Source organism: Chlorocebus sabaeus, chromosome 19 (assembly GCF_047675955.1).
Source record: "Chlorocebus sabaeus isolate Y175 chromosome 19, mChlSab1.0.hap1, whole genome shotgun sequence".
Taxonomy (NCBI): Eukaryota; Metazoa; Chordata; class Mammalia; order Primates; family Cercopithecidae; genus Chlorocebus; species Chlorocebus sabaeus.
This window is the reverse complement of record NC_132922.1, coordinates 28,000,518-28,015,339: the sequence shown is the minus strand read 5'-3', so window position 1 is coordinate 28,015,339 and position 14,822 is coordinate 28,000,518. Positions and strand designations below refer to the sequence as shown.

Genomic DNA, 14,822 nt, shown 5'->3' with positions numbered 1-14,822 from the left:
CTGATGTCAACACATGCAGTGTAGGTATCCACCAGGGGCCTGATGTCCACCTGAGGTCTGCGGTTCACCTGGAGCCTTGGTGTCACCCTAGGACCTAATGTCCACCTGGAGCCTGGTATCCATCTAAAGCCTGCAGTCTGCCTGGGGCATTATTATGTCACTTGAAGACTAAGTATCCAACTGGGGCCTGATTTTCACCTGAGGTCTATTATCCACATGAAGCCTGGGTATCCACCCAAAGCCTTGGTATCCTCCTTGGGCCTGAAGTCCATCTGTGACATTCTGTCCCACTGGGGCCTGGGTGTAAACCTGGTGCCTGATGTATACCTCAAGTCCAGTGTGCACCCAGTTGGGACCTGAGGGCTACCTGAGGTCCTAGATTCACCTGGAGCCAGGGTGTCCACTTGGGGCCTAACATTCACCAGGAACGTAAGTATCCACCTGAGGCCTCATGTCTTCCTGGGGCCTAGGTGTCAATGTGGGGCCTGGGCATCCACCTGGGGCCAGATGTTCAACTGGAGCCTGGTGTACACCTGGAACCTATTTGTTAACTGGGAACCTGATGTCCACCTGGTGCCTGATGTCCATGTGGAATCTGGAGTCCACCTGGGAACTGGCATACACCTAAGACACAGTGTCAACCTGGTGTTGGCTGTCCAATGTTCACCAGGCTCCAGGTGGATGCCAGGCCCCAGATAAACTCCAGGCCCTTCGTGAACATCAGGCCCCCGGTGAACACACAGGCCCCGAGTCAAAACCAAAACCCCAGAGGTCCAGACTTCAGATCCCATGTGGACATCCAGGCCCCAGGAAGTAATCAGGCCCCAGCAGACACTCAGGCCCCCAGGTGGACATTCAGCCCCAGGTTGACACCCAGGCCTCTGGTGAAGAGCAGGCCAAGGAGAATTCCAGGCCCCAGGTGAATAGCAGGCACTGGGTGGACAGCAGGATCCAGGTGGATACAAGGCACCCAGGTGGATACATGAGACCCTGCTGAACATCAGGCCCCACATGGACACTCAGGCCCCAGACAGACACTGGGCCTCACAAGGATATGAAATTCAAATAAACACTAGGCCTCAGACTGAAACCAGGTCCAAGGAGGACACCAGACTGCAAGTGACAACCAGGCCCCAGGTGGCTATGTGGGCCCCAGGTGGAGAGCAGGTACCAGATTGACAAACGAGGCCCAGGTAAACACCAGGCCCCAGAAGAACAACAGGCACAAGGTAGATACAGGCCCCAGGTGCACATCAGATCCCACGTGGATATCTAGGACCCAGGTGAACAAAAGGCCCAAGGTGAAAATTCAGTCTCCAGGAGGGCACCAAGCCCCAGGCAGACACCAGGACCCAGGACGAGACCAAGATACAAATGGACATCAGGCCTCAGGTGGATACCAGAGACCAGGCAGCCTGATGAGGCTCCAGGTGGACACCAGACTGCTGGTGGTAACAGGCTCCCAGCTGATACCCAGGCCCCAGTGAAACACCCAGGCCACAGGGAGACAGCAGGAAGCTACTACACGACCCAGAGGTACATCAGGTTACACATGGACACCCAACCTTCAAGTGGATCCCAAGTCCCCAGTCGTAAACACCAGTCCTCAACAACCGAAAGGTAACATATTCTCTGGCCAAATGCAACAGAGTAATCTCCCCATAAAATACGTAGGATGGAGAGTTCTTGGACGTTGAAGGTCAGGGCCAGGGAAACTCCGCACTCATTCTCCCCAGGACAAGGGCCACTGCATGAGGACACCCCCCCTCCAGGTGGACGTAAGGCCCCAGTGGAGGCCAAGGACCCAGGAAAACATCAGGCCACAGACAGACACTGGACATCAGACACCACATTGACAGCAGGTCCCGGGTGGACACAAGGTCCCAAGGGGAGTCCAGTGCTTGCATGGACATCAGGCCCCAAGTGGACAAATTACATCACAGTTTGGCACACAAGCAGGCCCAAGGTGGACACCGGGTCCCAGCTAAGTATCAGGCCCCAGGTGAACACTCAGGCCCCAGGTAAATACCAGGCCCCAGGTAGACACAAGGCCGCACGTACATACCAGGTCCCAGCTGGGACATCAGACGTCTTGGTGTATGTCAGGTCTCAGATTGACACACAGGCCCCAGTGGAACACGAGGCCCCACTTGAACTCCAGGCTCCTAGTGGATGTCCAGGCCCCAGGTAAATATGAGGCCCAAGGTGAACACAGGAGGCCCCAGATGGACATCAGACCCCAGGTGAACGCTCAGTCCCCATGTAGACATCAGGCCCCAAGTAGACACCGGTCCCCAGATAGACATCAAGCCTCTGGTGGACATGGTCTCAAGCTGTACATCAAGCACCGGGGTCACACCCGGGACACAGCTGGATACAAACCCATAGGTGGACAGTTGTCCCACAGAGGATACCAAGGACTCGGGTGATCATCCAGCATCAAGGGGAACATGAGGCCCTATGGAGGCAGCAGGCACAGGATGGATATCAGACTCAGGTAAACACTGAGGCCCCAGGAGGACAATAGGCCCGAGGTGGATACCCAGCCCCCACCTGATTATCGATCCTCATGGGATGGCATGCTCCACATGGACACCAGGCATCAAATAAATGCCTAGGCCCCTGGTGAGTGTCAGGCCCCACAGGGACACTCAGAGACACTCAGACCAGAGCTGGACCCGTGGCCCCAGGTGGACACCTACACCTCAGGGTGACATCAGGACCCAGAACGCCAGGCTTGAAGGGACCAGCAGGTCCCAGGTGGCTTATGAGGCCCCAGGTGGATATCAGGAACCAGGCTGACACCCACGGTGGCACAAGGCCCCAGAGAAACAACAGGTCCAAGGTGGACATAGGCCCCAGGTGCACACCAGGTCCCAGGAGGGTACTAGGACCAAAGTAAACAACAGCAACCAAGTAGATACCCACTCCCCAGGCAGAAACCAGGCCCCAGCAGGATACCAGGAAGTTCTGCTGAATATAGAATCAACATATGGGCCAGCAGTTCTACTTCTGGGAATCTACCCCTGAAAGCACAGTCTCAGAATATTTGTACCTCCATGTTAATAGCAACAGTGTTCACAATGTTAATAGCAATAGTACTCACGATGGTCGGAAAGTGGACACAACTATGTAACCACCAATGGATATGAATGCATAAACAAAACATGGAGGCCGGGTACAGGGGCTCACGCCTGTAATCCCAGCACTTTGGGAGGCCAAGGCGGGCGGATCAAGAGGTCAGGAGATCGAGACCATCCTGGCTAACATGGTGAAACGCCATCTCTCCTAAAAATACAAAAAATTAGCCGGGCATGATGGCGAGAACCTGTACTCCCAGCTACTTGGGAGGCTGAGGCAGGAGAAAGGCATGAATCTGGGAGGCGGAGCTTTCAGTGAGCTGAGATTGTGCCACTGCACTCAGGCCTGGGCAACAGAGACTTCATGTCAAAGAGAAAGAAAAAACCAAAAACATAGTATAGATACACAATGACATGTTACTCTCAGCTATAAAGGACAAAAATTGTGACACATCCAACAACATGAAATACATTATGCTACGTTAAACCAGTCACAAAAAGACACATACTGTACAATTCCACTTACGTGGGGTAACTAAAGTTAGAGACAGAAAGAAGGGTGATTGGCAGGAGCTGAGGGTGGGAGGGGAATGAACAGTTGTATAATGAGCTCAGAGTCTGTTTTGCAAGATGCAAAGAGTTCTGGAGACTGAGTGCACAGTGACATTAATAGGCTTAACAACGCTGAATGGTGTGCTTAAACATTAAGATGATAAATTTCATTTTATGAGTATTTTAACACAACTATTAATAATTTTTTAAATAATTTCAAAAATATCCCCAATGATTCTTATAAAAATTCCTTTAAGAACTCTTACATGAATAAAGCTCTTTCCTCTAAATTTGCTCTATTGTATCAAATGATGTTTGGAATGATAAGTTATAAGGCAATATTTTGACTAGTAAATATATATTGTAAAATACTTTTCATATCACTTTATAATTGTTGGTCTACTTAATTAAGGTGCTTTCTATAACTCTTCCCACATATGACTATTTGTAAATTTGTATTATAAACAAAATTCTAATGTATTGTTTATTGCTTAAATAAAGCACTGAAAAGCTGGTGAATACTTCAATAATTTGCCGTTAATTCAAAACATTATTTCTTCTCAGAATACATTTTCTGTAAAGACATATTAGGTTATTTTACTTCTCACATAACTGCACGTCTAGTTCTTTCAACAGGGCAAGAAGTGTCGCTTTTGTGCAAGTAATAGGCTCCAAATTATCAGTTCATCCCATAGAAATTTTTACAAAAGGATAAGGTTAATGAATGCTAGAAAAGGCATCTAGCACTTAGATTTATCAGTCATACGCTGCAAGAATAAACAGCTTTCATCTCGTTTTGGTCCTCTGCTTTGAAACGTAAGCATACATGTTAATTGCTATGGAAAGCATGGATTAAACTAAACTATGTAACACCATTTTCTTTAATTTCAGAAATTATATTAAAATATTAATCTTGTAAAAATATTCATTCACTCAAACATTTATTTGTTTCTCCACTGAACAGCACCTGTGTTAGATGACTTGATGCTATTCGGAGGATAAAAAATAAATGTTTGAGTATATATGCATACATTTTTAAACATGGCAAATGTGAGATGCAGTATTTCTCATAGATTAAAACAAAACAAAAACTCAAAATCAGTAATATTCTTCCATATTTAAAATTACAATGCATTTTGCTGGATTACCACACTCTGTTATGAAATCATCATTTTTGTACTCACAATATTAACACATCTTAAAATACAAAAGAAGGTACCATCACAATTTCCGACCTACTCAAAACCTAATGGCCTGGCCATGGGCTGACACAGTAATATGCCTTCCATGACTCAGATTTCTCTGATGTAAAATAAACAAATTGGACTAGACAATGGCACTGGTCATTTATTCCACATTTTACAAAGCAGTTTTTAGAATAGAAAGCATAAATCCTCGGGGATTCTGAAATAGGTTATATTTGACAAGTGATTCAAACTTCTGTGAGACTTGCTTCATAAACTCCACAAAGGGAGTAAGGAGATAATGACATAATAAACATATATTGAATGCATTTTTAGTAAGTTCTCTCACTTAGTCCTCATAGAAACCTTAAAACAGTACTATTGTCAGCCCAATATTGAATCCAAGATTTGAATACAGTATCCAATTTGCTAACTTATCAAAAGTCCTAATCATCAATTAACCTTTCTTGCACTAAAGTAATTTTTTTTTGACATTTTCATATATCAATTTCTTTTTTCCCAACTATAATTTTGGATTTATGTACAGGTACACAGATACCACCTTATTTTTCACGTTTACCTTGAAGGGTAGAAAACAAAATCATGTTTTATAAACGTGGTATAGAATTCCACATCTTCTCATGGTGTCATGTCAATAATCCACTACACTAAACCAACTGTAACAAGGTACTGCAAGCTTTAAACATCCAAATAAGAACAAATCTGAGCCAACACCTTGATGACATGGGAATGTGCTGATATCATGTTAAACTGATGTGGCAGCAATCCAAGGCACATGATTATTCAAATTAAAACATAAAAAGGACAAAAGGTGTGGATTTTCTGGGCTACATCACAGAATATTTGGTGAAACCATAATACAGATTTGAGTGTAGGGGATTTTTAATAGATAACAAGTAATTCTTCATAGTGATTTGAGAAAGTATGAGAACATATGAGAAAAGCTTGGTAATTTAAGACTTACTTTTCGAAAACCATGTGGACAAAGATTAAATGTTACGCTTGCATTTTGAACATTATAAATATAAAACATACAATGTTACATACTGATCCCCCTGCCTGACTTGGGTTTAGATGTTGAGTATTTCCCATTTTATAGAAAGAAACTTTCAAAGTTTTGTCAGTACTTAAGTATATACTATTATTCCTCACCAAAATCTTCATGAAATTTAAAAGGCTGCTACTAAAAGTAGTTTTTTTCTTCCTCAAATATGCTAAAACATGTGAGCTTGGATTAACCTTCAGATTTTCAAGGCATGAAAGATACACAAACAGAGTACCCAAGAATATGTTTTAACACATTTAGGATAAGTTTTTTTCCAGCTGTGACAGGAATACCTTTGAGTTTCAGGCACTGAAGAAAAATAAGCAAACATAAAGGGTGTTCTGTGTCAAATTACTTCTTAGTACAAATAATACATTGTGTCAATCAATTTTTAAGCCAAATTCTTAAAATCATTCAAAAAACACTTGCATTTTATAATTGTCAAACAATGCATTTATGTAACAGAAGAAGCAACAAAATTTAGAAATAAAAAATCTCACACTATATTCCAAGTACCCAAATAAGAAAGAAATTTGCAAATTAAGGAATTATTAATGTTGCTCAGATACGCCTTACTTTTACTCTGAAATTCACTTTAACTGTTTGACATATAATTTAATACTTAAAAATCATATACCTAAGTTGTTTAATAGTATTTATAGAATGTTACTTTCCTGGGTAGACATGTTTCACACAATAGTTTTCAGTTAATGCTGAGCATCCATTTAATAATTTTAATCATAATTTGATTCATGATTAATGGATTAATAATTTATTCAGTAACTTAGATGCCATACAAAACACTGAAAGGAATAATCTAATAGTTGCTCGTTGTACAATCCTGCCCATTAGTAATACTAAGCCGAGAATCTGATCGCTAGTCCACTCTGTTGAATTACATGTTTCCATGTGGGTGATTTTGGTCAACACTAAAAAAATCGATACACAATGTCATGCTTTTTCCTTTTCCTTTTTTTTTTTTTTTTTTTTTAAACAAACACCTCAATCACTTGGGAAGTTGGTTAGTACAATACAGAGAACACAGGGAGAAAGTATAAAATGGCACTGAACACCGATGCCAATACTATACTTATTATGGTTATAACAAAGGATATTATTAATATTTGTATTATTTGTTTTTTTTAAGAACATAAATCAATGCCATTAACTTGAAATTGAGGTGTATACAAAATACACACACAACCTTAACCAAGATACTTTTCATAAGTAACATCACATTTTAAAACATTGAAAACTGAGTATCTGTGCTGATTTGTATTTTGACTTAATGGAACAAGAAGAAAACAACATTCAACTAGGGAGGGTTATACTGATAAAAAAGCTCTTAAAATTCAAAATGTCTTCCTCTCCCTTTGTGTTTACCACAGGCTACACAATGCCCTGAGAGGATTCATTAGGAGAAAAATATCACAGCTTTAATAACTTACTTTGGTTAAAACTAATGAGAAAGTAAATTGGAAGGTGAGACTTCATCTTTGTTTTCTTTTTTTTTTTGACTTTGAAAAAATCTGATTGCATTTTCTGAATGAAAAAGAAGTATTTCATGTTAAATTTAGACTGTTGGCCGGGCGCGGTGGCTCATGCCTGTAATCCCAGCACTTTGGCAGGCCGGGGTGGGCGGATCACGAGGTCAGGAGATTGAGCCCATCCTGGCAAACATGGTGAAACCCTGTCTCTACGAAAAATACAAAAAAATTAGCCGGGCTTGGTAGTAGGCGCCTGTAGTATCAGCTTCTCAGGAAGCCGAGGCAGGAGAATGGCGTGAACCCGGGAGGCGGCGGAACTTGCAGTGAGCTGAGATCGCACCACTGCACTCCAGCCTGGGCCACAGAGCGAGACTCCGTCTCAAAAAAAAAAAAAAACAAAAAAATCATTTAGACTGTTTAGCTTCCACTATGTCAAGATACTTTCCAGATACTAACAGTACTCAGAACTGTGTAAAAGTGAACAACCAACACCATGTTTTAAAGAAAAATGTTTAAATGTAAGACTAAATCTTGAGGACATTACTAAATGTATTTCTAAGAAACCCTTCCCAAAGGTCAAAGTATTGGCAATTCTAATTTAAAAATTTATAATTTGTAATTACTGGAAATTTAACAATAGTTTCAAGAGCTAAGAATCAGATTGCTTTTTAAAACAGAACTTTTTTTTCCCTAGGGGATTCATACTTAACAACTCCAGTTAAACCTAATACTCCACCCAAATTCCAAATTCAAATGCATTATTTCACCTTGGAATAGTAACATTATAAAATGGAATTTCTAAATTACAATATATATACACATAATACACCATTTTAACTGTCACATTTACCAGAATTATTAAATCAAAAACAAATTCCACATTCAAGGGACAAATGATAAATGCTCTTTCATTGTTTTAGGAGTTAATTCCATTCTTTGTTGTCTTCTACTCCCATATTTTAAAATTATGATCAAAGCACCAAAGGCCAAGTCAACCCCATTTCCCTGAACCCAACTGCCAGTAGGTACTGGCCCTACATACGCGTCCTTTAACAAGCCCCATTCTCAAAATGCCGGGGGTATTTATATAAAAACTTATTCCAAATTGACTCTAAAATCCACATTCCCAAGATCTAGTATGGGCTATTCATGTGTTCTGAGACATCTCCAACATGCAGGCAAACTTCTCTGTTCACATTGAGGTAAAACAGACAAAAAACCACAATATTAACAGAAGCTACACAATTAAAACTAACCTTTTACTGCTTATTTAAGCTAATTATGTATTCTTACAAAACAGAGGCCCCTCAAGTCAATAATGTCTTTGATTTTAGTCACCCTCAAATTAAGACTCTTCCTTCAACACCATTATTAGTTAACACAAGTTTTAAAATGAAGAAAAATATTTTTTTCCAGAACCTGTATTTTGTGGTGTGATACAATTTCTTTTTATTCTTCAAACTTAGAAATAACTCATATATGGGTACTATTTGATATTTTTTTCAGATACCAAGGAATACCTACAGGATTCATAAATAGGATTTTCTGACACTGGCAGGAAGGTCTGCTAACATTTACAAAATACCAAAGACTCCTCTTTCAAACTTCAAAGATGGCTGAGAATTAACAGTTATGATTAGTTTTTCAGTACAGATTAAAAATTTAAATCTTGATTTTTTTTTTTTTTGGGTCAGCATTTTAAACAGTCAAATTTTACTCTACTTCTAGTTTTCAAATCAAAACTAACAAACTAATGAAAATTACCCAACTAGCAGCAAGTCCCGTATTCCAATGTTATTTTTAAACCAATTATAACCTACTGCCAGTAATTATTTGTAAGTACCTGCTTCTTTTATTAAGCACTGGTCAGTTACATAAAAGAATAATTTGCAAGAATGACACTTGGCAATGGGTCACCTTAATGCTTCTGGAATAAACAGAAGCATTAACAAAACACCAGATCGTAAGCACTTAAAATCTGCAATCTGAATTACCAAAAGGATTTTTAAATGTTACTTTTCCACTGATACATTGTAGGGAGTCTAGTCCCAGCTAATACAGTTGATTTTAAAAAACACATAAATCCCTAAGCCACACAGTAATGGAATACCACACTTGTGCTTTTTATATCATATGGAAACAGCTCCAGGCAGAGCACAAGTAGAAGAAAACCTGCCAAATCAAACTACTGTAAATAAAGTTCCTCTATGTATTCCAGAGAGAAAACCTCAAAAATAAAACTCAGAAGACCACCCACTGTTACCCCCCATCCCAACAAAAACTACCCAAAACACTTTCATTTTGAACCTAACATTTCCCTAAGATGTTCACAGGAGAAGCTTTAAGATAATTAAAGCCACAGCAGTACAGTTGAAAGCGCCACACTACAGAGGAAATGCCCTAAAGGGTTCAGCAGCTGCCCACCCATCCCGAACCGCCCCCCCCATCTCAGTAGTATGTAAAAGCTCCTGTTTTTTTTTCTTAGGCTAATAAAGGCATACCACCTAGTGTGCTAAAGATTACAACTAGCAGCCTTAGAGTAGTAAAGTGAAAATAGGAAGCCCACAGGAATGATCTAAATGCCTACTTAGAAGAAACAAAGCAGCAGACAAGACCCTTAGCCCTCTTGTCTATGTAGGGAAGCAGTTGAATTAAACTCAGATTTACCCACGTTAACAAAAATTTAACAAAGCTTCCCCAAGACACCAGCATAAAACTTGACCTTTCCAGTCAAAAGGCACAGAGAGGCCTCTTCCATGTCCCCGAGTTGAATGAGTTCAAAGATTGGCAATAAAGGAAAAAAGAAAGCATTACGGGTGTGATGGGAACAAGCTTTGGAGTTTTCTAACAGTCACACCAAGTTTCTCCAGCACACGGGCACCCTTTACCTGGTACTCTTGTCGGGTCACCCAAAAGTTGTCTTTGTCTTTCATGGTATCTGCTAGAACTGCACCACCCAGGAATACCATGTGCTTTCTGCGGGGTGGGTCTCCAATGCTGATCTCAAATTTAGAAAGTTTTTCCACATCACCCTTTAAAACTCCTTCTAAGTAAAGCTGTTTAAGTTCTCGTTCCAACAGTGAAGGCAGGCCACGATACATAGCAGACCCTCCAGAAAGCACAATGTATTTGTAGGATTCAGATTTGGTATCAGTGTCAGCTACCCGAATTGTGTTAAAAAGCAATTCAGCAACACCAGCTCCTTCAGCATTGATCAAATAAGGCTGAAATAAAATTTCTGGTGCTTCAAATCTCTCTCCCCCAACTTTGAAGATATGTCCATCTGGGAGTGTATAAGATTCAACTAATACTTTGGTTTCTAAGGCCAGTTTCTGCTCTTGCTCAATATTATATCCCAAGTAACACAGTTTTTCTTTAATCATGTGAACCGTTTCAAAATCAGCAGGGTGGTTGAAGGCGTATCCTCGCAATAGAAGCAACACGCTTCTAGTTATATCCCTCCCAGCAATATCCAGTCTCCTGGTAAGATGAGGGAGAGAAAAACCTTCATATATTGGGCAAATACTAGTCACACCATCTCCAGAGTCTACGGCTACACCAGTCAATAAACTTGGCGCGTATAAAGTCAGAACGGTCTGGATGGTTACATACCCACCGGAAAACTGCTAAATCTCAATCATTACCTCTATAATCTTCTCTGTGTATTTGGTTGAGTTTATAGGAGGTTCTGTGAGCAAGATTTTACAATTTCTGGTATCTATATTAAGTTTCTCTGGTCCAAGCGTGTAGTCCTACAGGTGTTTCATGTCATCCCTATTTTGTACTATGCCATTTCCCATAGGCTAGTTAACTTCTAACATTGATCGTAATTTGCTTGCCTCATCACCAACCATAAGATCCTTGTTCAATGTTTTCCACTTTGGTGGTTGATCTGATAACAGGTCTTCCAACCAAAGCTGGGAAGATGTGTTCTGGAAAGTTAGAGCCTGCATATCCACACTTCACAAACTGGGTGCTGTTCACCACCACCTTCCCGTCCTGGCTGTCCATCGTCTGCCACGGGGAGAGCCGCTGCCGCTGCACACCGACAGCCGCCGCCGCTGGGGCATTTTTTCTTCTCCCTTCTCCTCCTCCATCTTTCTGTTCAAATAAGTGGTCTTAATATTTCTTCTTACAGAAAAAGTTTAAATGTTTATTATAAATATATCTAAACCATTAATTTTGGCAGCTTTCAGGTAAAGTCCAGCACTTCATTTATACAAAATCTATGAGGTCAGTAGAGATCATCTAATCTAAAGTGGTGACATCATCCATTCAAGTCTTTGGCACAATCCCTCGCCAGTCAGAGCACATCATGCCTGGATGTACCGCTGGTGATCTTTAATAGAACGTAGCTTCAAAAACTGGCCGATTTCTGCTACAGTCATGCATTCTTTAACATTTCATTTATTAACAAAACTCAAGCAAACCAGCTTTTCTTAGGTCTTCATGCGCTAACATTTTAGAGTTCTTCTCTAGTTACAGAAATCCTCTCTCTGTACTGTCCACAACAACTATTACAAACTCCGTGTTAGTATAGTAGGTGTTTCACGAAGAACGACGAGATTCTTGGCCACCAATATCCCACATTAGGAAAAGTGTATTATTAATCACTCTCTCTTCTACATGACTTCCTCTTGTAGGAGATGTATGTACAACTTCATTTATAGAAAATTGGTAAAGAATGGTAGTTTTCCCTGCATTATCCAGCCCAACAATGAAAACTTTGTGCTCCTGGTGATGGAACAGTCTCCATGTTCTGGTGAAGAAAATTCTCATTCTCGGGCACGGACCCCCCGCTCCAGACACCCGGGCCGCCTGGACTCCCCCCTGGCTCAGGCTGAGGGAGAAGACAGAGACGCGCTGGAGCCTCTGCTGCTGCTTCGGTGCTCGCCGCGGGCCCGCTTCCAGGAAACCGGAGGGAGGCCCTAGCCCAGGCCGCCCTGCTGCGCGCAAGGCCCGGCCGCTGCCGCTGCGGCACTTGCCTGGCTCGCCGAAATCTCTGCCACGTAGTCTGCGAGGAGCCTCGCGGCCCAGCGCCCTCCCCCAGCTCCTCTGGGGCGGCTGCACCAAAGTAATTCTTTTTCCAACACACAAGGTCCCTTGCTTACCTAACAGGACCAAATCAAGTGAAAGCATGTTAAAACTGTAATCCACTATTCAAACATTACAAATGGAATTCACGCATACAAAGTTGAATCCATGCCACTTTATACACAATGATACAACATTTTCAACGTACAATTTTCTGATAAAATAATGTCGTGTCCTACATAATTAAAAAACTATCAAGATTTCTCTTTTCATCAATGAATTTGGCCTATTAAAATAAAACCATAAACATAACAGACTATGTGATAGTTTCCCAACATCTTTCTATCTATAAAGTTTGTGTAAGATTACATCTCACAAGAAGAAAAGTAAATATAAATAAAATAGAAGAGATGATGACTTAAAAATCAAAACACAGATCATGTAAGGGCTTGTGTAAAACTTACAAATGCTTCAACAAAGAACTATACTTTGAGAATTTTAAACTGTTCACATGATATGCTTTGGAAGCAGCATGTACTGTTAGAGATGTGACAATGAATAAAATGATAGAGTAATACAAATGAAAAATGGCCTCAAATCAGCAGCAGTAAGTAACCAATGTGAAAAACCAGATGGAGAATTAACTGCAATTCAATTATCTATATTAAAATGACTCCTAGATTTCTCAAAGAATTCAAGGTAGAACTACCATTCGATCCAGCAATGACACTACTGGGTATCTACCCAGAGGAAAAGAGGTCATTATATGGAAAAGACAGATGCACATGCATGTTTATAGTTGCACAACTCACAATTGCAAAAATATGAAACCCATTAACCATGCCCATCAACTAAATGCCCATCAGCCAACAAGTGCATAAAGAAAATATGATGTATATATACACCGTGGAATAATACTCAGCCATAAAATGGAATGAAATAATGGCCTTTGCAGCAACCTGGAGGCAGCCAGAGGCCATTATTCTAAGTGAAGTAATTCAGGAGTGGAAAACAAAGTATCATATGTTCTCACTTGTAAGTGGAAGCTAAACTATGAGGATGCAAAGGCATAAGAATGATACAATGGACTTTGGGGACTCGGAGGGAAAAGGAGGAGCATGTGAGGAATAAAAGAGTATATATTGGGTGCAATGTACACTAGTCAGGTACGCGTGCACCAAAATCTCAGAAATCACCACTGCAGAACTTACTCATGTAAGCAAAAACCACCAGTATCCCAAAACTATTGAAAAATAAAAGACTCGTAGATGCAACTGGAAGCTATGCAACATACAAAGAAATTGACCATATGTAGCTGAAAAAATTTAAAAAATGAATTTTCAATGCAAAATGAATGTGGTACTTAAGGCGTTAGTTTTGTCATGGCAGATATGAGTGTGATTCTATTCACATTGTATTGCTACTGTGAAATGGACACAGACATTGTACTGTTTGGACGAATATGTGATTTTTTTTCTTGCCTAATTCAAACAGACCTTAGACAAAGGAAAGATACTCTTGAATAAAACCAATTTTGTTTCCACACATATTACTTTTTGCAGTAAAGGAGACTGAAAGTAGAGTTCACAAAATGTAATATAAACTATATAATAAACATGACACAGTACATTTAGAATTACAGTAATCAGAAACTTCAAGTTGAAACAGCAATGAGATGATTTTATTCCCTGTAATATATATAAGAATTAAAGAAATTTATAGTATCTGATTGTAGTGTGAAGTGTGGGAAAACTGGTACTGTACTATTACATAAAATTAATGAAACTATGATTTTTAACAGCATATTTAAGGGTGAAAATTGTCATATTTTAACATGTTCATTGATTTTGGATCAGCAATTCCAAATCTAAGAAGCTATCTGTCAGAAGTATGCTTAATAGCCCATAGTGATATAGGCTCAGAGGCATTCATTATAACATTCTCTATGGTGGGCGAAGATTAGAAAAACCCAGGCTATCTCTTGGTGGCGGTAAATGTTTTAAAATACAAACCAACAGAAAATAACACTTCTCAAGGGAACATTCTTACAGTGACTATGACCTAAAACTTGTAACATTCACCACTTATAAAATATGTTGAGCATATTTAATATATAGTTGCATTGTGAACTCATTAAATATTTGCATAATTATAAATAGAAAACATATGAAAATAAAAGGAAAGGTTACAATATAAGCAAACAAATGTAACTGACATTTAATTCACTGCTCTGATTAGCAGTGCACTTATTTATATCCATAGTTGAGTTTAAGACTATATGCATGCTTTTTTTGTTTCATATTTTTATTTTTAAAATAAAATTAAATATATTTAAGTGGACAGCCTGTTTTGATTCATATATATGAAAATCTATGTGTGTGTGTGTATATATATACACACACAAATAATTACTATAGTC

General features: G+C 40.1%; 2 pseudogenes; both read right to left on the bottom strand.

Annotated features, from left to right (window-relative positions):
• Window positions 1–9,945: 9,945 nt before the first annotated feature.
• On the bottom strand, window positions 9,946–11,380 carry LOC103222891 (actin-related protein 2-like; annotated as a pseudogene).
• A 233-nt stretch (window positions 11,381–11,613) lies between these two features.
• On the bottom strand, window positions 11,614–12,154 carry LOC103222892 (ADP-ribosylation factor-like protein 5A pseudogene; annotated as a pseudogene).
• Window positions 12,155–14,822: the final 2,668 nt, after the last annotated feature.